We start from the raw sequence: 20,782 nt of genomic DNA, 5'->3' as shown, positions 1-20,782 counted from the left end.
ACGGCGGACCCCGCGCCACCAAACGCCGACGGCGACGGACCCCAAGCTGCTGGCCATCCACCGTCGGCAGCTGGAGGTCACGGAGCAGCACCTCCAGCTGCAGGAGCGGGCGCTGGCCTGGCGCCAGGAGGCATGGGGGGCCTACATGGAGACAGTTAACCTCTTGGTGGACTACCTGGCCCCCCCATGCCGCGCCGGCCGCAACATCGCCCGTCCTGCCTGCTCCTGCAGCCCCACCACCAGCTGCTCCGCCCGTCGCCGTCCCGTCCGCCGTCGCCCCGCCACCCACCGGCGAGGGCCGGAGCGCCGAGGGACCCCTGGAGCCACCTGACACTCGCCGGCCACTGTACCTTCCAGTCCAGCCCGCTCCCACCCAGCCACAGACCAAGCTGCGACCGTGGCGGGGCTCCCGGCCGCCAACGCCCGGTGCCGGGCTATAGGGGCGAGGGGCCCGGGACGTGGCCCCCCCCTTCTATATAGTTGGACCCTGTTGTTTTCGGCCCCCAGTTTGCCCCGTCCCCCCCATGTAAATAGTTCTCCCCTTTATCCTCCCTGGTTTTCTTTTTATTATTGTGGACAGTTGTTTCTTTGTATTGTTTTATTTTTGTACACATTGCTTTTGTTCAACGTTTGTACATAGTTTTTGGTTTGTTGTTCAAATATTTATTTACAGTTAAAAAAAAAAGGTTCGGAAAGAAAAAAAAAAGTTTACGCTCAGCCACAAGTGCGTGCTGTCATTTGTCCAGGACAAGTGGGAGGGGGGTGCGGTGGGGTGCTCCATGGTGTAGGCGTTGGGGCAGGAGTGTGCGGGAGGAAGGGGCGGGCAGTAGGGGGCCTGGGCAGAGTTCACGCCGCGGCCTGTTCATCAAAGTGGGCCCGCAGGGCCTCCCGGCCCCGGGTCCCCTCAGGGTCCACCTGCCGACTGGGGGCAGCAGGTGGCTGGACGTGTGCCCTGGCAGCCTGCGCAGCCCAGCCCTGGAAAAAGCTCTCCCCCTTGCTCTCGACCAAATTGTGCAGGGCGCAGCAGGCACCCACAATCTGGGGGATGTTGTTGGGGCTGGCATCCAGGCGGGTCAGGAGACATCTCCAGCATCCCTTCAGGCAGCCAAATGAGCGCTCCACCACCTGGCGCGCACGATTCAGGCGCTCGTTGAAGCGCTCCTGGCTAGCGGAGAGATGGCCCGTGTAGGGGTGCATGAGCCACGGCCGGAGGGGGTAGGCCGCATCTGCGATGACGCAGAAGGGCATGGTGGTGTCCCCCAGAGGGATCTCCCGCTGGGGGATGTAGGTCCCCGCCTCCAGCCGGCGGCACAGGCCCGAGTTCTGGAAAACCCAGGCGTCGTGGGTGCTGCCAGGCCAGCCCACATAAATGTCCTGGAAACGTCCCCGGCTGTCCACCAAGGCCTGGAGGACAACAGAATGGTAGCCCTTTCGATTGAGGTATCGTCCTCCACTGTGATGCGGGGCGCGGATGGGGATGTGAGTCCCATCCAGAGCCCCGAAGCAGTTGGGGAAGCCCAGGGTGGCAAAGGTGGCGATGGTGGCATCTGGGTCCCCCAGCCTCACGAGCCTGTGCAGGAGCATGGCGTTGATGGCACGCACAACCTGCAGAGAAAGCACATGGGACAGCACCAATGAGGGGTGAGCAAGGTGTGCGTGGTCCTGCCCTGCCCTGCTCTGGCCCCCCTGCCCTGGCTGCCCTGCCCTGCCCTGCCCTCCCCTCCCCCCGTGGGTTCGCTTACCTCCATGAAGACAGCCCCGACGGTGGCCTTGCCGACACCAAACTGCTGGCCCACGGATCAGTAGCTGTCTGGAGTGGCCAGCTTCCAGACAGCGATGCCGACCCGTTTCTGCACTGTGAGGGCACGCCGCATGGCGGTGTCCTGGTGCCTGAGTGCGGGGGTGAGCCACTGGCACAGCTCCAGGAATGTCTGCCGGCTCATCCTGAAGTTCCTGAGCCAGCGGTCGTCGTCCCACTCCCCAAGCACCAGCCGCTCCCACCAGTCGGTGCTGGTGGGGTGGCTCCACAGCCGCTGGCGTGTGAGGCGCGGGGGGGGGGGGGATGCTGCAGGGGTAGGGGTTGAGCCCTGCTGCCCTGGGGGCATCTTCTCCTCTGGGGCAAGGAGGTGCTCAGCTGCCTCCCGCATGGCACGGAGCAGGGCAAGCCCTGCTCCTGCCGGGAGGGCTGGGTGGACCTCTAGCTGCTGCTGGGGGTCCATGACTGCGGCGCCCGGGGTCTGTGTGCCTATGGCTCCTCAGACCGCGTGCTGTGCAGGCTGAGTGTGTCTGGGAGGGGCCCTTTAAGGGAGCGGCTAGCTGTTGCCCCGGAAGCGCTAGTCCGCCCTGTGACCCTGTCCGCAGCTGTGCCTGGCATCCCTATTTCGATGTGTGCTACTTTGGCGTGTGGACGTTCCCTCGCTGCGCCTATTTCGATGTTGGGCTGCGCAACGTCGAAGTTGAACATCGATGTTGCCGGCCCTGGAGGACGTGTAGACGCTATTCATCGAAATAGCCTATTTCGATGTCGCCACATCGAAATAGGCTACTTCGATGTAGGCTTCACATGTAGACGTAGCCTATCATTGCTGAAGCAGAGGTATGCCGATTTTGGACCTTTGCTGGTGGGTATTTAGAGTAGGGTTTCTCAACCCATGGGCTGGGACACTAAAATACTTCAAAGGGTCACATGACTGCTCTTGGGGTTCCTGTCCCATGGGGCTGGCTGCTGTTCCAAGCACTGCAAACTCTGGGTTCCCAGTGAGTGAGTGGCACTGCAACCCCATTGGCCAGGTCATGCCTCCACTCACCCATTGTGGTCCAGTTGGGGGATGGAGCCAAACCTGATCAATGCTGCCAACCCAGAGGCTGCACTTCCCAGAGTGGAGAGCCACGTTCCATCAGACCCACAGCACAGGATTGCAAGTGCCACCACTGTGGGGTGAGTGCCAGGCAGGACCCACCTCCCCAAGGGGATGATCTGAACAAAATCATCCCAGAGTCTCCATCCCCAAACTATTTACTGGGTTGTGACTGGCCATAAGATTTTACAAATGGGTCCTGAGCAACGGCCCCTCTAATCTTTTACAACCATGTGTGGATTTTTTTTCCATTCATATGTGGAATAAATTTTGCAAGTGACTGAAGCAAGTGTGAATGTGCACCACCAGAACAAACAATCCAGCTGTGGGTGCTCTGCTAATAAGCTGAGCAATATTTGAATCTCTCCTGAGGGGCTGCACAAGAGCACAGATTACAGGGAACACAGGTCCTGAGCCCCAAAAGGGTTTGGAACCGCTAGTTTACAGAGCTTGGTGAGGTTCTTTCTCCCCATACACACACTGGCAAATGGTCCATGTCTCATTAGGATGTGGTACCAGATATAGGGGCTGCAGCAAAGTGTGGAAGGGTGTAGGGTGCAAGAAGAGTTTGTAACAGTCTCATGAGAGCAGATCGACCCCTCTGTGAATCCTCAGGAGAATCTAAACAGACCAGTCTGTGCAAGGTGAAAGCTGCAAACTGCCATGGGAACAGCTGCAGAACAAGCTGCGCTTGCCAAGATTTCAAGGCTACGCTGGCAATAGGCCACAAGAGATAGTGATAAGACATGCATAGGCAATTTTAGGCAATCTTATGTTAATGAGCTCAGCTTTATCAGCTAGTGTTAGGAGGCCTGTTACTGAGCCTCTCCCCGAGCGAAGCTCCGACACGTCGGGTTTTCCCCCACTGGTGACTGCGGCGTCTCCGGGGCTCCCGTCGCGGGTGTCACGCGCTTTCAATAAACCAAATATAGCACTCGCCTTCTGGGTGCAGCCTCATCTCTGGGGAACCCGAGCCTGGTTGGCTACAATTGGCTCAGCGAGCAGGGTTCTCCAGGTACGATGTCCTTTTGGTCGAAAGCGGGGGAGGCAGGGAAGCCAGCGCTGTCCCTGCAGCGCGTACCAGGATGGCCCTCGACGGAGCGATGGGGCTGGTAGCACGGATGGTGGCCTGTTGGGCAGCCCCGGCAGACTGGCCGGAGTTGCAGGAGGTGGCAGGCATGACGCCGGTACAGGTAAAAGGGGCGTTGCGTCGGCTGCGGTTGAGCCGCCGGCCGGGAACGGAAAAAAGGGTGGCGGGAGAGGTAGCATGGCTTTTCCTAACCGCCCTCTGGGCCCTGGGTGATGAGCTTCTCTGCCTGCAGAAGGCGCTGGCAGGGAAGGAGCAGGAATGTTGCGATTTGGCAGATGCGCGGGCAATAGCGCAGGAGGTGGTTACCTCACAGTCCGAAAGGACGCAAGAGTTAACCCATCGTTGTGAGGTGTTGGCAGCGAGAGTTGCAAATCGGCGGCGCGCGAAAGTAGGGAAAGGACCGGTGTCAAAGGCCCAAGTGCGTGCGGTCCTAGCGCTAGCCTCTTGGGACCCTGAGACCTGGGATGGTAACATTTGGAGCTCTTCCTCGTCTGAGGAGGAGGAGGAGGTGGTGATCGGGGAGGCTGCGCCTACCGACCAGAGGCAGGCGCGTCCCGTTCGGGAGATGAGGTCAGAAGGGGGGCACCTCCGCTCCGATGTCTGGGGAACGTTTAAGACAAGTGAGTTGCAGGAGTTGGTGAAGAGTTTTAAGCAGGAGCCGGGGGAAGGCCTTTTGGCCTGGCTGGTGCGTGCGTGGGACAACGCGGGCAATTCTGTGTTGCTGCTGCCTGCGGAACTCCACCAGATGGGTGTGTTGTCCCAGGATTCACAAGTCAGGCAGGGAGTGCAGACTATGCAAGGTCTGAATGATGGACAGGGAAATGCTGTGGAAGCGCCGTCCCTGTACCGCTGGTTGGCTGCGGCGGTGGACCAGGTCTACCCCTCCCCGGGGGAGCTGGAAGCACAGGTGAGGCCCTGGCACACGATCCCAGAAGGGGTGAGTGCACTGAGGCAGCTGGGCATGGCATGGGCTGTGGCCCTTGACATGGGACCGGACGATGTAGCGGTCCAGAAATCCATCAAGGCCACTCTGTTACGCCTTGCCCCTCTCGAGCTGAAGGCTTCCCTTATGGCCATGGTCATGGCAGCGGGCGGGACTGTAGGTGACTTGGTGGGAACACTGATGCAGTTAGAGGCTGTCATAGGCGGCGCGAAAGCGGTCCGTGCCACAAAAGGAAAGGGTGGTCTGGTGGGAGCCTCTGGACAGGAAAAAGGACACGTTAAGGTGACTCGGAGAACTATGTGGACGGATTTACTGAAGGCAGGAGTGCCCTGTGAGGAGATCAATGGTTTGCCAACACCAGACTTGTACAAGCGTTGGTTACAATTGCCGCCTACCCAGCGGAGCGAGGATGTAAGTGCCTCCAAGAGGGCGGGCGAGACTCAGGCACCACAGAAAGGTACAGGAGCTAGGGGAAGGACCAAGCCCAGTGCCCCGGTCGACTGGACCCTTCCCCCTAGGAAGTGACAGGGAGGCGGGTCCCCTGCGGTACGGGCTGTGGCTGTGCAACAGGTAGCAGGGGACCGGCGCCCATTCGTCCCGTTAACCATCAAGTGGCCCCGGGGAGGGGAGCAGCATGTGCTTGCTCCGTTAGACACTGGAGCTGAAGTGACCATTCTGCATTCTACCCAGACTGCGGGTCACGTGGTGGTCGTGCAGGGCCTCGGAGGAGCGGAGACCACCGCCTATTCGGTGGAGGTCACCCTCACGCTGGGGAAAGCCCCTCCCTTTCGGGCGGCTGTGCTGGCTGCGCCGTTAGGTGAATACATCATTGGCATGGATGTCTTGCGTGGCTGGTGTGTGGATACACAATATGGGCTGTTCGCCTTTGGGCACCCTCGATACATTCGGGCAATCAGAACTGTGGAGCCCCTACTGCAGGGACATCCCAAATGGGACCCTGTGTGCCTGCCAGTTCCCCAGACCCCGGTGTCAGTCAAGCAGTACCGCATTCCCGGTGGAGAGCAGGAGATCAGTGACACTATTGCTGCATTGCTACAGACGGAGATTATTCGCCCCACGCTGAGCGCCTTCAACAGCCCCATCTGGCCAGTGAAGAAGCCGGATGGCTCGTGGCGCATGACAGTGGACTATCGAGAACTCAATAAGGTAACCCCGGAGCTAACGGCCATAGTTCCGGACATGGTTACCATTCTGGAGGGCATCACCGTGGCGGCCTTGCCGTGGCATGCTGTCATAGACCTGGCCAATGCGTTTTTCTCTATTGACATTCATCCCGAGAGTCAGGAGCAGTTTGCCTTCACGTGGCTAACAAAGCAGTACACATTTACCGTGTTACCACAGGGCTTTAAGCACTCCCCAACAATCTGCCATCAGCTAGTGCAGGCCGATCTGGAGCGTCTGGACCTCCCTGACCAGACAGCCTACTACCACTACATCGACGACGTTATGATCTCAGGACCAGATGAACCGACTGTTCAAGCTGCCCTAGACACTGTTGTAACAGGTTTGCAAGAACGGGGGTGGGCTATCAACCCCAAGAAAGTGCAGGGTCCAGCCACCAGTGTGGTCTACTTGGGTGTGCTGTGGATGGGTACAGACAAATGCATTCCGCCGAAAGTGCGGCATACCATCCAGGCATTCCCCACCCCCTCGACTAAGCAGCAGCTGCAAACCTTTCTGGGCCTTCTCGGTTTCTGGCGTGCTTTTATTCCGCACCTTGCTTTTCTTATGCGTCCCTTACAGGAGCTTGTGCGCAAAGCCACCCAGTGGCACTGGACAGAGAAGCACCAACGCGCCTTTGACCTCTGCAAAGAGGCGGTGGTAGCACACGCCCGCCTCACCACACCGCTGCAGGGCCAACCGTTTGAACTGGAGGTAACAACCGTTGGCAACGTGGCGTCCTGGGGTCTGTGGCAGCAGGTAGAAACCCAGCGAACAGAACCTATCGGTTTCTGGTCACGAACCCTCCGCGGAGCCGAAGGTGGGTACACCCCCCTGGAAAAGCAGATCCTAGCAGTGGTGTGGGCTTTGCAGGACACTGAGTGGGTCACGGGCGTCGCCCCTGTTACCGTGCGGACCCTGATCCCCTTAATGGGGTGGGTCATGGATACCTCTGAGTGTGCACATACGGGCGTAGCCCAAGCAGCTACCCACTTCAAGTGAAAACACTACTTACAGCAGCGCATGCGCTTGGGAGCCCCTACACTTACTGTTCCACGTGCCCTGTTGCTGCGAACCATTACTTTTCAGCATGATCCCCAGCTAGCGGATGAGCTACCCGCCGTCGACCCACCAGTAGCCCCCTCGCCGGTGGCAGAGGCACCTCCGTTGGATACCGTGCCTGAGGAGAGGAGAGGAAGCATCTGGGTAACCGACGGGTCTGCTACATACACCACAACAGGACAGAGACAGTGGCGAGCAGTCGCATACGCCCCCTACAGGGATGAAATCGCCTTTGCCTGGGGAACAGGTAACTCGAGCCAATGGGCGGAATTGTGGGCAGCGACACTGGCAGTGGAAACTGGACAAGCGGAGACCTTTATCTGTACTGACAGCTGGGTAGTCTACAAGGGTCTGCGCAGCTGGGTGATGACGTGAGAAGCCAAGGAGTGGAAGATAGCGGATCGCCCCCTCTGGGGCGCTGACTTACGGCAACAACTCTTAGCTTTTGCTCGGCAGAAGCCTCTGGCGGTGCGGCACGTTGATGCCCACACCAAACAGACGACTTTGGAGGCGCAGTTCAACGCAGCCATGGATCAGATGGCAGGACACACAATCACAGAGCGCGCCATGGCCCTCCATGTGGAGTCAGGGCACCGAGGTGCTCACGCAGCCCACCAATATGGCTTAACCAAGGGTGAGAACCTCCCCCTGGTGGCGTATCGGGCAGCCCGACTGAAATGCACCATCTGCACCAAATCGGCCCCAGTAGCGCTAGTGCTAGCCACAGGAAGCGTACGCTGAGGGCACCTGCCCTGTAGTGAGTGGCAAATCGATTACATCGGACCGCTACCTCCATCGCACTCGTGGCTCTATGCGCTGACTGCCGTGGACACCTATACGGGCCTGATGTTTGTATATCCCTGCAAGCATGCAGACGCTGCTGCTACGATCACAGCACTCACTCAGCTCAGCGAACGGTATGGTGTCCCACTAGCAATTCAGAGTGATCAGGGCACACATTTCACCACCCAATGCGTTCGTGACTGGGCGGCTGACCTACGGGTAACCTGGACATTCCACATGCCCTATACCCCCACTGCGAGTGGGCTAATTGAGTGGATGAATGGACTCCTGAAAGAGCAAATCCACAAACTAACACCCACGAACACCCTGAAAGGGTGGGGGGAGGTGGTGCACCGTGCCGTTTTCCTTCTTAACAACCGGGCGGTTGGACCCACTACGCCCTATGAGCGCCTGCGCCTTGCCCCTGAGCAAGGAGTTGTAATCTGTGTCAGGCAGGCCTCCCTCCCAGCCCAGGTGCAAATGGAAGGACACCGGGTGGTGCTCCTTGCTGGGACTCCAGAAACGGTAGCACCCCTGACCACTGCTAAACCCTGGGCAGGGGCGGACATGCTTGAGTGTACCCCTGAGATCCTCTTTGCTGTTAATACCCGAGTATCTGGGTTGAGTTGGGTCCCAACTTACTGGTCAGTTCCTGGCCCACCACTGGCTGAATTACGGTGTTACAATCACACCGACCAGCCAGTTGTCTGGGAAGTAGGGCAACCCCTAGTCGAGCTGGTCCCTGTGACGCCCACAATGGCACACATAGATTGTGCCCCCGCACCAGCAACCAGTGCACATTTGATCAGCGCCTGGTGCCGTGGTGCGCCTTCGGGGGCTATACAAGCAGTTACAATCTTAGCAGAAGAATCGGGCATGGCCGTGGTCCTCCCTGAAGGTGAGGACTCTCCTCAATGTGTTTCTTCCCGCAGGCTGATGCTACGGACCTTGTAACCATGGCCTGGCTGTGGCGCTGGTACCTCTGGACTGCTGTAGCACTGGCCTCAGAGTGGGGCCCACGTATCAGCGACCGCTCCAACGTATGGGTAACGTTGGCACAGACTGCCATCAACGCGTCTGCCTTTTGTCTGCCCCACAGTATGGCCATGGACAGCTCATGGACACCTGTTTCATAGGTGTCAGTGCTACTCCTGCTCTCTTGCAAAACTATGCCCTTTTGTATAACTTTGCTTTCACTGCTCTCATACGCTGTTGTCAAGTCTGTTCCACAGGTGCACACTGTGTTGCTAGAAGAGCATCAACCACCTCACTTGATTCCTATTAGCCTCGGCGTTCACAAAGGGGTCGCGGGGAGGAGTGTAGGGTGTGAGAAGAGTTTGTAACGGTCTCATGAGAGCAGATCGACCCCTCTGTGAATCCTCAGGAGAATCTAAACAGACCAGTCTGTGCAAGGTGAAAGCTGCAAACTGCCATGGGAACAGCTGCAGAACAAGCCGCGCTTGCCAAGATTTCAAGGCTACGCTGGCAGTAGGCCACAAGAGATAGTGATAAGACATGCATAGGCAATTTTAGGCAATCTTATGTTAATGAGCTCAGCTTTATCAGCTAGTGTTAGGAGGCCTGTTACTGAGCCTCTCCCCGAGCGAAGCTCCGACGCGTCGGGTTTCCCCACTGGTGACTGCGGCGTCTCCGGGGCTCCCGTCGTGGGTGTCACGCGCTTTCAATAAACCAAATATAGCACTCGCCTTCTGGGTGCAGCCTCGTCTCTGGGGAACCCGAGCCTGGTTGGCTACAAAGGGTCTGATCCTGAAGTCCTATCAGTGGAAACTCTTAGGCTACGTCTACGTGGGCAGCCTCTGTCGATAGAGGTCACTGTTGACAGAGAAACCTCGACAGTTCCTCTATCAACAGATTGCGTCTACACATGAAGGCGGCTCAAAAAAGCAAGCCACTCTGTTGACAGAGAGCAGCCGGACCGCCCTGCCTTCTATTGACAGAGTGGCTGACCAGAAGCTCTGCAAACAGGGCTGGAAGCCCTTTCTGTCGACAGACATGTCTACATGGGCACTCTGTCAACAAATCACTGTTGGCAGAGGCATTATACCTGATCGGGAAGAGGTATAACACTGCTGGCTGAACAGCTGAGTTTTGTTGACAAACTTTCTCCACAGCACTTTAATCGTGCAGACGCTCGGCGAGTTTTGCTGAGGAAAGCCCAGTTTTGTTGACGGAGGCTGCCTGTGTAGATGTAGCTTAATTGTCAATTGTGAGTAAGAGACAAGGAAGTTTCGCCTGCATAGAACTTGGGATAGGAAGAATGGAACTATGCGCCCTGTGTCCCCAAGGCCTCCAAAGGGAATGTGTTCACTGAACAAAATAAAGGTGCTGTGTTTCTGCCAAGCACTATCCTGTGTATTACATGTGACGGGAAAAGTGGGCAGAGATCCAGCTCCTCCTTGGCCATGAAAAAGTAGCTTATGCCCTCACAACCAGTAGGAGGGCGCTCTTTGCACATGTGGAGCACAAGGACTGTAACTATGTCCATAGGACTATATAGGGAAGATAATCTTGGATTCTCCTCCACCCGCACTTCTCTGTGATGGCCATGTACAATCTCACCTTCAATGGGCTACGATTTTAGGGTGATTTTAGTGTTGCATATTGACAAGTTAAGCTTGCCACATTCTATAAATATTTTTACCAGAGTGAAAGTTGAGTGAACCCTGCTGTTAATTATGATGGGCCAACTGTTTTGTGTAATGAACTGCTAGCTTGGAGCATAGCGTTGGTTAGGCTGAGTGGCATACAGCAGTACGCAAGCAGATCTGTGACATGTTCGACATATTATGAATTTCCATGCAGCATACTATCAGATGCTGCTGTTGTCTTTCCAAAATGAGCACAGCAGCTTTTATTTGGTTGGATGCTTTAACATAAGATGGTCTGAAAGTGAAAGGTATTTAGCGCCTATACGCTTAATCAAGAAATCTGACATTTCTAAAAGTTGATGCCAAATGCTTTTGCAGATACATTCAGGAATTTATTCAACCTCAGAAGTACCTGTTATTTTTCTGAAATGCCAGACTCCTTGTCTGAGGAAAATAGCATTTACCAGATAGGAGCAGGACAATGAAAGCAGCACTAAAGGCAAATAAAAAGCCTTTGTACAAGAGGCAACCACCAAATCATAAACCATCACTTTATATAGGTATCCCCAAAGTTTCTAGGACACTTTAGTGTGACCTTTTGTTAAGACTACAGGACTCGTGCTTGCTAGGCAAATGACTTTTGCTAGACCCAAAGGAGGTTAACAGGAAACAGCAGCCTTAGATGACTGTAGGTAGAAAAATAAGAACTGGTAATAACAGTACGTAGCTTTAGGAAGTTACCAACTAGTATTTAAAAAAACCCTGAAAACATTCCTGACTCTCCCCAGACACGAACTGGGTAGCTGTGTGTTCCCTGGGGGCTACCATTTTAATGATAATTCTCACAGGAAACATGGCCTGACATGTATCAGGACAAGAAGATCAGAGACAGAGAGCAAAATGCAGGCAGGAAGCAGCAGGAGATTTTCACAGTTCCTTTAATATAAGACACATGAAGTAGTATATGGATGTAAAAACCCATAAAAGCTCAGAAACTCCCACCAGATCCTTCTCCAAAAGAATAAGCTGTGGAATTTCAATAGTCCTTGTGTCCTGAGCAGCAGCTTCCTACACCACTGGTGTTTTAAATAAATATTTATTAGTTACACCTTGTGAAGTGAAAGCAAGTGCCTTTCTACACAATTACATTTTGTCTTTATGATAGCCATTTCGTCTAAGCTCTGCCTCAGGTGGCATTGAAATCAGTGACAAAACTCCCATTGATTTCAGCAGAAGCAGGCCCCCCACTTCAAGACTCTCTAAGGCCGCGTCTACACGTGCACTCTACTTCGAAGTAGTGGCACCAACTTCGAAATAGCGCCCGTCACGGCTACACGTGTTGGGCGCTATTTTGAAGTTGAAATCGACGTTAGGCGGCGAGACGTCGAAGTCGCTAACCCCATGAGGGGATGGGAATAGCGCCCTACTTCGAAGTTGAACGTCGAAGTAGGGCATGCGTAGACGATCTGTGTCCCGCAACATCGAAACAGCGGGGTCTGCCATGGCGGCCATCAGCTGAGGGGTTGAGAGATGCTCTCTCTCCAGCCCCTGTGGGGCTCTATGGTCACCGTGTGCAGCAGCCCTTAGCCCAGGGCTTCTGGCTGCTGCTGCTGCAGCTGGGGATCCATGCTGCATGCACAGGGTCTGCAACCAGTTGTCGGCTCTGTGGATCTTGTGTTGTTTAGTGCAACTGTGTCTGGGAGGGGCCCTTTAAGGGAGAGGCTTGCTGTTGAGTCCGCCCTGTGACTCTGTCTGCAGCTGTTCCTGGCACCCTTATTTCGATGTGTGCTACTTTGGTGTGTAGACGTTCCCTCGCAGCGCCTATTTCGATGTGGCGCTGCCCAACGTCGAAGTTGAACATCGACGTTGCCAGCCCTGGAGGACGTGTAGATGTTATTCATCGAAATAGACTATTTCGGTGTAGCGTGCATGTGTAGACGTAGCCTAAGACAGGAAGGAAATAAAATCTCTCTAAACAAAACGAATTGTCTGCATCCTCCCGTGCATCTATAATCCAGATATATTCCCATCTCCATATGAAATGGACTATTGAAGTGATACTTGCCCTGAGAGGTTCACATGAGCAGATTTATATATGCAAAGCTATGTATCTGCCTTGTAGTTTACCTTAAATGGGCAGTGTAAAGGGTGAGATGTTTTTGCAAGTATATTCCACTAATCAGCATATGTTCCTTGTCCACCTTTGCACCATATCCTCAGAAAATATAAATCTCTTGCAGCTCTAAGCTTGAAATCCCAGTTCTTTAGCTCAAGTTATAGAAACTCAAGTTTTAGCGCAAAAGGCCCCTGTTTCAATTCTGGGCGGGTTGGTCAAGATGGGAGAAATCACACAAGATCTAAAGAAACTCAATTTTCCTGAAAACAGGTAGTAGAATGTGAGGGTAGTTTTTTGCCTAAACCATCCTTCTTTCCTACCTAATTGCACAACATGGAGAACTGTGTAGCAGGAATTTTTCACTGTAACAGTTTGTGGTCAAAACTACTGTACTTTACTAACATGTGAAGTGATATGACAGTAGCCAGCTGTCACAGAGCCATCTCTCAAGATTGGAATATGCCCAAAGTATTTTTTTTCTAAGTTTTGGCCAGTAGATGAACTCCGTTGCATGACTTTAATAATAGTCCATCTTTGTGCTATAATTAAGAGATTTTCATATAATCATTCCTATAGCTGCTTATTTTGGGCTACCTAGAACTGACGTTGATTGGAGCAGCATTGGAACCTTCCCTTAGCTAACTACATGAAAATACCATATTTATGATATGTTCCACTCTACACAGTAATACTGAAAATATTACAGTGCCATTATAGAATGTCCTTTCTTGCAATACTGTGCAAGTTCAGCTCATTTCTCAAAAAGATTACAGCAGGCGTACAGCACTTGGTGCCCAAAGCTCTAGTAAGGGTCAATGAAGCTGTGTCTACACTTGCTTTCCTCTTTCTAAAGAGGCATGCAAATAAAGGAAATTGAAAATGCAAATGAGGCACTGATTTACATATCTAGCACCTCATTTGCATATTTTCCTCTCACAGAATCACAGGGGTGGTAGGTACCTCAGGAGGTCATGTAGTCCAGCCCCCTGCTTCAAGCAGGATCAACCCCCACTAAGTCATCCCAGCCAGGACCTTGTCCAGCCGGGACTTAAAAACATCAAGGGATGGAGAATCCACCACCTCTCTAGGCAACGCATTCCAATGCTTCACCACCCGCCTGGTAAAGTAGTTTTTCCTGATATCTAACCTACACCTCTCCCTCTTCAACTTCAGACCATTACTCCTTGTTCTGCCATCTGACACCACTGAGAACAGTTTCTCACCCTCCTTTTTATAGCTCCCTTTCAGGAAGTTGAAGGCTGCTATTAAATCACCTCTAAGACTTCTCTTCTAAAAACTAAACAAGCCCAAATCCCTCAGCCTATCCTCATAGGTCTTGTGCTCCAGCCCCTTAATCATTTTTGTTGCCCTTCACTGAACCTGCTCCAGCAAATCCACATCCTTTTTATACTGGGGGGCCCAAAACGACACAATATTCCAGATGTGGCCTCACCAGTGCCGAATAAAGAGGAATAACTGCTTCTCTAGATCTGCTCGAAATGCTCCTCCAAATGTACCCTAGTATGCTCTTAGCCTTCTCGGCAACAAGGGCACACTGTTTACTCATATCCAGCCTTTCATCCACCATAACCTGTAGGTCCCTTTCCATCGTACTGCTGCCAAGCCAGTCGGTCCCCAGCCTGTAAAAATGCTTGGGATTCTTCCACCCCAGGTGCAGGACTCTACACTTCTCCTTATTGAACTGCATCAGATTTCTTTTGGCCCAGTCCTCCAATTTATCCAGGTCCCTCTGGATTCTCTCTCTACCGTCCAACGAATCTACCTCTCCCCCTACTTTTGTGTCATCCACAAACTTGCTGAGGGTGCAATCCAGTCCCTCCTCCAGGTCATTAATAAAGACATTGAATAACACCGGCCCCAGAACCGAGCCTTGCGGCACTCCACTTGAAACAGACCGCCATCCAGATATCGAGCCATTGACCACTACCCGTTGGGCCCAACCATCAAGCAGCTTTCTATCCCTCTTATAGTCCAAGGATCCAATCCATATTTCCTTAACTTATGGACAAGAATGTTGTGGGAGACCGTATCAAAAGCCTTGCTGAAGTCAAGGTATATCACATCCACTGACTTCCCCATTTCCACAGAGCTTCTTACCTTGTCGTAGAAGCTAATCAGATTGGTGAGGCAGGACTTGCCCCTGGTGAATCCATGTTGGCTACTTTTGATCACTTTCTCCTCTTCCAAGTGCTCCAAAATGGATTCCTTGAGGATTCCCTCCATTATTTTCCCAGGGATTGAGGTAAGGCTGACGGGTCTATAGTTCCCTGGATTGTCCTTCTTTCCTTTTTTTAAAGATGGGCACTACGTTTGCCTTCTTCCAGTCATCCAGAATCTCCCCTGATCTCCAAGAGTCTTCAAGGATAATGGCCAAAGGTTCAGCAATGACCTCTGCCAATTCCCTCAGTACTCTTTGAAAGAGCCCTTCTTCCTGAAACAAAATAGGAAGAAGGGGTCTTTTGATGATGGGGTTTATTTTCAAAAGAGCCCCACCATCTACACTGCTTTTTTCCTTTTGAAAGAAGCTCTTCCGAGAGGAGAATGGGCAAATGAGGTGCCAGATATTTAAATCAGCACCTAATTTGCATTTTCAATTTCCTTCATTTGCCTGCTTCCTTCGAAAGAGGAATGCAAGTGTAGACACAGCTTGAGAGTTATGGGTAGGCTTTCAGTAGCTCTGAATAGCAGATCTTTAGTTATTGGCTTAGAGCCAGGCCCTTAGTTATGAAAATTTATTTCCCTTATAAATAGCCTACCTCTTGAAACTGGATATGTTCTTAGTATCCACGTACATGTCCAATACTTTCTGAAATCCTAAAATCCTCTTGGAGAGCTACTTTGGTCTCACTGAAGTCAAGAGAAAAACTCCGAGGGTTACAGTCTGGGCCTCAATAATATGCAGGGGCAGCAAGATTTTTATGCAACATATAATTAATCTGAAACTCCTTCCTTTTATTTTTGTTGCTGTATTTTTCCAGTTTAATTTAATGTCACCTTGTGTTTTGATTAGGAGAGAAGGGAAATAGGAGTAACCAGTTCACTTTTGCTATATCATTCATTATTTGATAATGTACCTTTCATCTTTCCTCCTGTTTTTTCTGTCTAAATGGGCCTAGTCTCTTCAAGCCTAGTCTACAACTAAATTTAGGCTGTTCTCAGGATTGTGAAAAATGGTGTGCCCAATGGGATGTACTAAGGTCAACCTAGCCCCCACTGTAAATGTAGGTATGTCAACAGAAGAATTCTTCCATCGACCTAGCTGCTGCCTCTTGGAGAGGCAGATTACCTATATTGACAATATCTTTGACACTCATTGCCTCTAATTCTAGCTCTTCTTCTGAATTGGTATTTGATTATGGACCTAACGTTGTTATACTTCATTTCCCTGTGTGTTGAATTGAGGCTCATAATACTTACCTACTGTACAAAGGTATTGAGAGACTAATTATTCCTTGTATAGTACGTGAGGGTCTCAACATTTGTGAGGGATCCATGTGGAGAACCCTAGTGAATGCTGAATTTCTCAAATGCCGCTCTTGCCTGGAGCCCAGCTGCTGGGGCTCCTGCCTGGAGGTCGGGGGAAGCAGGGGCTGTCAGCGCTCCTGCCCGGGGCCTGGGGGTAGCAGAGGCTGCCAGCACTGCTGCTCGGAGCCCTGGGAAGCAGCAGCTGGCAGTGCTGTCCTGCTCTCCGCCCCAGAGAACAGGAAGCGGCGGCTGCTGGCGCTCCATGCCCCTGGAGCCCCGGGGAAGCCACTTGCAAAAGCTTGAATTTGCAAACTGTAGGTTCGCGAATGTTGAGACCCTACCATATTTCAAAGATACAAAACATCATATAAATTATATATATTATTACTATCAGGTGGTGGGAAATAAAAAGCCAAATAAATGGCATGATCACTGCACCGGTTGCCATGCGGACTGCTTTAACCATAAGAGGAGGTTACTTATTTATAGCTAGGGGATCTTTGAGATGTGTGGTCCCTATTTGTATTTCAGACATAGGTGCACATGCACACCATGTGCCTGAACTGGAAGATTTTCCTAGTAGTGTGAGTTGATCTTCAGATGCATGAATCATGCATCCCCTCCTGTGCACGACTGATGCTATAGTAGGCCGTGTGGATAGATGTCTCTCCAGTGACCCGTTTGCCACTGAATAGTCCAGTCTGCAGCAGAGGGGGTGGAAGGTAGGTGGCAGTACATTGGGGAATGTGTATTGCTCATGGATGCACCCAAGACCCTTCTGGAGACTCATTGGCAATGGTGACATGTAGAATTATAGCACACTAGAAATGGAAGGGACCTTGAGAAGTCATTGAGTCCAGTCCTCTGCCCTCATGGGAGGACTAAGTACCATCTAGACCATCCCCAATAGATGTCTATCTGACCTGCTCTAAAATATCTCCAATGATGGAGATTCCACAACCTCCCTAGACAATTTATTCTCATGTTTAACCACCCTGACTGTTAGGAAGTTTTTCCTAATGCCCAACCTAAATCTCTCTTGCAGCAGTTTAAGCCCATTGCTTCTTGTCCTATCCTCAGAGGCCAAGGAGAACAATTTTTCTCCCTCCTCCTTGTAATCCTCTTTTAGGTAATTGTAAACTGCGATCATGTCTCCTTTCAGTCTTTTCTATTCTAAAGTAAAAAAGCCTATTTTTTTTTAGTCTTTCCTCATAGCTAGTGTTTTCTAGTTGCTCTTCTGTGGACCTTCTCCAATTTCTCCACATCTGCCTCGAAATGTGTTGCCCAAAACTAGAAACAACACTGCAATTGATGATGTATCACGGTTGAGACAGAGTTCTGTTATGTGCGTTGGCCAGGGAATTTTAGGTGCCTGGAAGGTACATATCTTGGATGTTTGTCATCATGTTATGTGATATTTGATGCACCAGTTCCAGAGCAGGAAGAATTCAAAGCAGAAGGAGGGAGATTTGGCACAGCCCGGCTTGTTGGTGTACATGGCAATTGCAATGTTCTTGGAGAGTAAGTCATCTTGGGAAGACTGGATATGAGGAAATGTCTAGCAATTTAAACCGACTACCCACAGTTCTGGCACACTGATATGCACCCAAATTTCTCATGACATCCAGATGGCCTGGGCTGTGGCGATCCAGTTGGGTTCCCTAGCCTGAGAGGAGTGCTTCTGTTGGTGATCTGTGGGGTTGGAGAGATAAAGGAGAAACTGACCAGGATTTTGGAAGTTCATCCATGTGAGGGAAGCGAGAACCATCTGGGAGACAATGAATTTGGTTTCCAAGTAGTTCCTGTTGGGGCTGTAGATGGATAAGGGCCACATCTGGAGGCAGATGGGTGTATTTAGCCTATGAACTATGTGTGGCCAAGATGGCAGAGTTAACAGCAGATGATGACAAAGGAGTTGTGATACGGTTTGCAATTACAGCATCTGCATTATAAAATGTTCTGCTGGAAGGAAGTTTCACACAGCAATAGAGCTGAATTGTGCCTCAATAAAATTAATAATTTGTGTTGGCATAAATACTAACTTCCCTTTGTTGTTGCAAATATCTAAAGGTGCTATGCTCATGTGAAAGGCAAGGATGATGAACATGAGTTCTTGCAGGAATAATGCCACAAGAAGGCAGTCATCCAGCTGAGGGTACACTGAGTGGCCGAAGTAGTGTATTTGCACCATGGTGATGGTGAATATGTTTGTGAATATGTTTGTGAGCCACCCTCTTGCTGAAAGAAAGGACTCAGAATTGCCAGAGGTGGCATCCTATGTAGAAAGAGATATTTTTGATGGGTTGGGTGAATGTCAATGTGGAAGTAGGTGTTCTTCGTGGAAAGAGCTGCAAATGAGGCCCAGTGTGGAAGAGAAGGATCATTGATGCCAGCATTACTATTACTGTGGAATCTGGATTTCCTGATAAATCTGCTTAACATTGAGAAATTGAGGATGGAGCAGCACTTTTCATTCTTCTTCGTGATGAGCAAGTATAGGGAAGAGAAGTCTGTTCCCTGGAAAAGAGGCAGTACCCCCTCTACAGCACTCCTTGCAAGAATGCCGTTTGCTTTTTGTTGGATAATGCACTGGTGGGATGGATCCCTTGGGGCTGTCTGGAAATAGGCGTGGCAGCTGATAAGGGGGAAAGAAGAGAAATTCTATGGAAAATCTGTTGTAGATGATCTCTAATAACAAATGGTCCCTGATGATCTTGCCACAACTTCAGGTGAATAGGGCAAGGTGGGCCCCAAAGACTGCATGGGGCACCATGGGTGGCATCAGGAGATTTTGTGGGTCTGAACCTCTGTGTCACAACTGTGGATTCAGTTTTTGGTGTGAGGAGGCAGAAGAGGCAGGGAACTGCAGTTACTGGGAATGATGGTGATGGTGTGGTGTTCTTGCTGGTGTTAACAATAATCTAGGTTGTGTGCATCTGAGCAAGGACAGCACTGCTGTCAGTGTTGTGTGTGGTGTGGGGATGGGAAATATATATTCCCAGAGACTGCAAAGGGGCCCTGCAGTCCTTCAGAGAAAGAAGGGACTATTCAGTCTCTTTGGAAATTGGCTATTATTCATTGAAAGAGAGGTCCTCAGTCACAGTTTGTCTCTCCCTGGGAATGCAAGAGCAGTGTTTCTCAAACTATGTTCCACGGAACACTGGTGTTCTGTGAAGAACTTGCAGGTGCGCAGAGAGCGTTTGGAAAAATAATTTACGTTTTTTGCTATCATACACTGATGATATATATTTTCTGTTATTAAAACCAGATGCAATGTTACTTCTTCATTGCTATGATACCTGATTAAATTACTTCATTTTATTTCTGCTGTGTGTATTGCTGGTTTTTTTTGTCTGACAACAATTTTATTAAAGAAAATGTTCATAGGTGTTCCACCTAAAAGATATTATTGTTTGGTATTCTGTGGCCTCAAAAAGCTTAAGAAACATGGTGCTAGAGTTCTGGAACCATGAGTTCCAGTTCATGATGATTCCTGTGGTAAGGGAGTAAGAGGCCACGTTCACTGCATCCACAGCCGCTTGGAGGCCCAACTTGGTGACTAGGCATTGCTCGTCTATTAGCACTTGAAATTGCTGTTGCAGGGCTAGTGCCAATTTGCCCTGGAACTCTGCTAACCGCACATAGTTGTTGCACTCATACGTGGTCAGCAGAGCCTGATAATTCACTATGTGAAACTGCCGTGCTGCTGAGAAGTACAACTTCCACTACAGTATCAAATGTTTTGCCTCCTCCTAGTCTGGAAGTGGTGGTTTCTGTAGCTGTTGGCATGGTCATTCAGCTGCCACATGGACAACAACTGAGCTGGGGAGGGTGGGAGAGAAGGAAATCTCCACCTTTGGCAGGGACAAACTACCTGCCCTCTACCCTCTTTGGTGTGAGGGCACAGGAGGATGGAGTGTACCACGCTGCCCATACTGGGTGGGGAGTGCCAACCGATATAGCCACTGAAGCTGGAGAACGTGCAGAAGGTGGCGTTGCCAGTCCTGAACCTTGTTCAGTGGTATTCTCAGGTCTCCTGCTTCCACCCGCTGAAGTTGGCCTGGGCCCTGGGGGTGATTGTCTGGCTGAGACAGGGAGGAATGAGCACCTTGCTGGTGAAGAGGAATCAGCTGTAGGGACCAGGAGAGGTGGTGGTGCCAACTCAAGTTTGGCATCTTTCTCTGAGACTGACAGTGCTGGAGACTGGCCTCTTTCTCTGAGACTGACAGGCAGCCTGAGAGGACTGATAGCACCGTTGATACTGCTGCCCAGTGCAGACAAGTCAAAGGCTCCAGTCCTGGGAGTGCTGTGGGTCATATGCTGGCAAGTACCATGGTCAGGGACATGAGTCTGAGCTTTGCCAAGGGAGAAGGAAGGCTCTTGCTTGGAGAACTCCTTCAGCTCTGTAGAGGATTCTGGTAGTGGGGGAAACTCATGGAACAGACACGCCTTGGTGGAGTATCAGCAGGGATCTGTCCAGCAATAGTAAGAGCTGGATGAGAGCCAGAGTGGGGCCCTTATGTGTGTGCGGTAGTCCAGAATGGGTCAGAGAGGATGGACAGGACAGCACTGATTCTGCTGCTGAGCAGAGAGGCTTCAAGCATCTGGGAATCTGAGAGGTGCCTGTAGAAACATCCCGAGAGTCCAGGTGGT

At 51.5% G+C, this 20,782-nt stretch overlaps 1 protein-coding gene across 1 annotated transcript in view; it reads left to right on the top strand.

The window, feature by feature from the left end:
- The window catches only part of ZBED1 (zinc finger BED-type containing 1), a 325,489-nt gene that overhangs the window by 39,105 nt on the left and 265,602 nt on the right, over nucleotides 1-20,782 (top strand). The window lies entirely within an intron of this gene.

The sequence above is a fragment of the Carettochelys insculpta genome, chromosome 1, assembly GCF_033958435.1.
Source record: "Carettochelys insculpta isolate YL-2023 chromosome 1, ASM3395843v1, whole genome shotgun sequence".
In the NCBI taxonomy this organism is placed as follows: Eukaryota; Metazoa; Chordata; order Testudines; family Carettochelyidae; genus Carettochelys; species Carettochelys insculpta.
The sequence above is the reverse complement of the archived record's forward strand: the minus strand, read 5'-3'. Positions and strand labels throughout refer to the sequence as shown.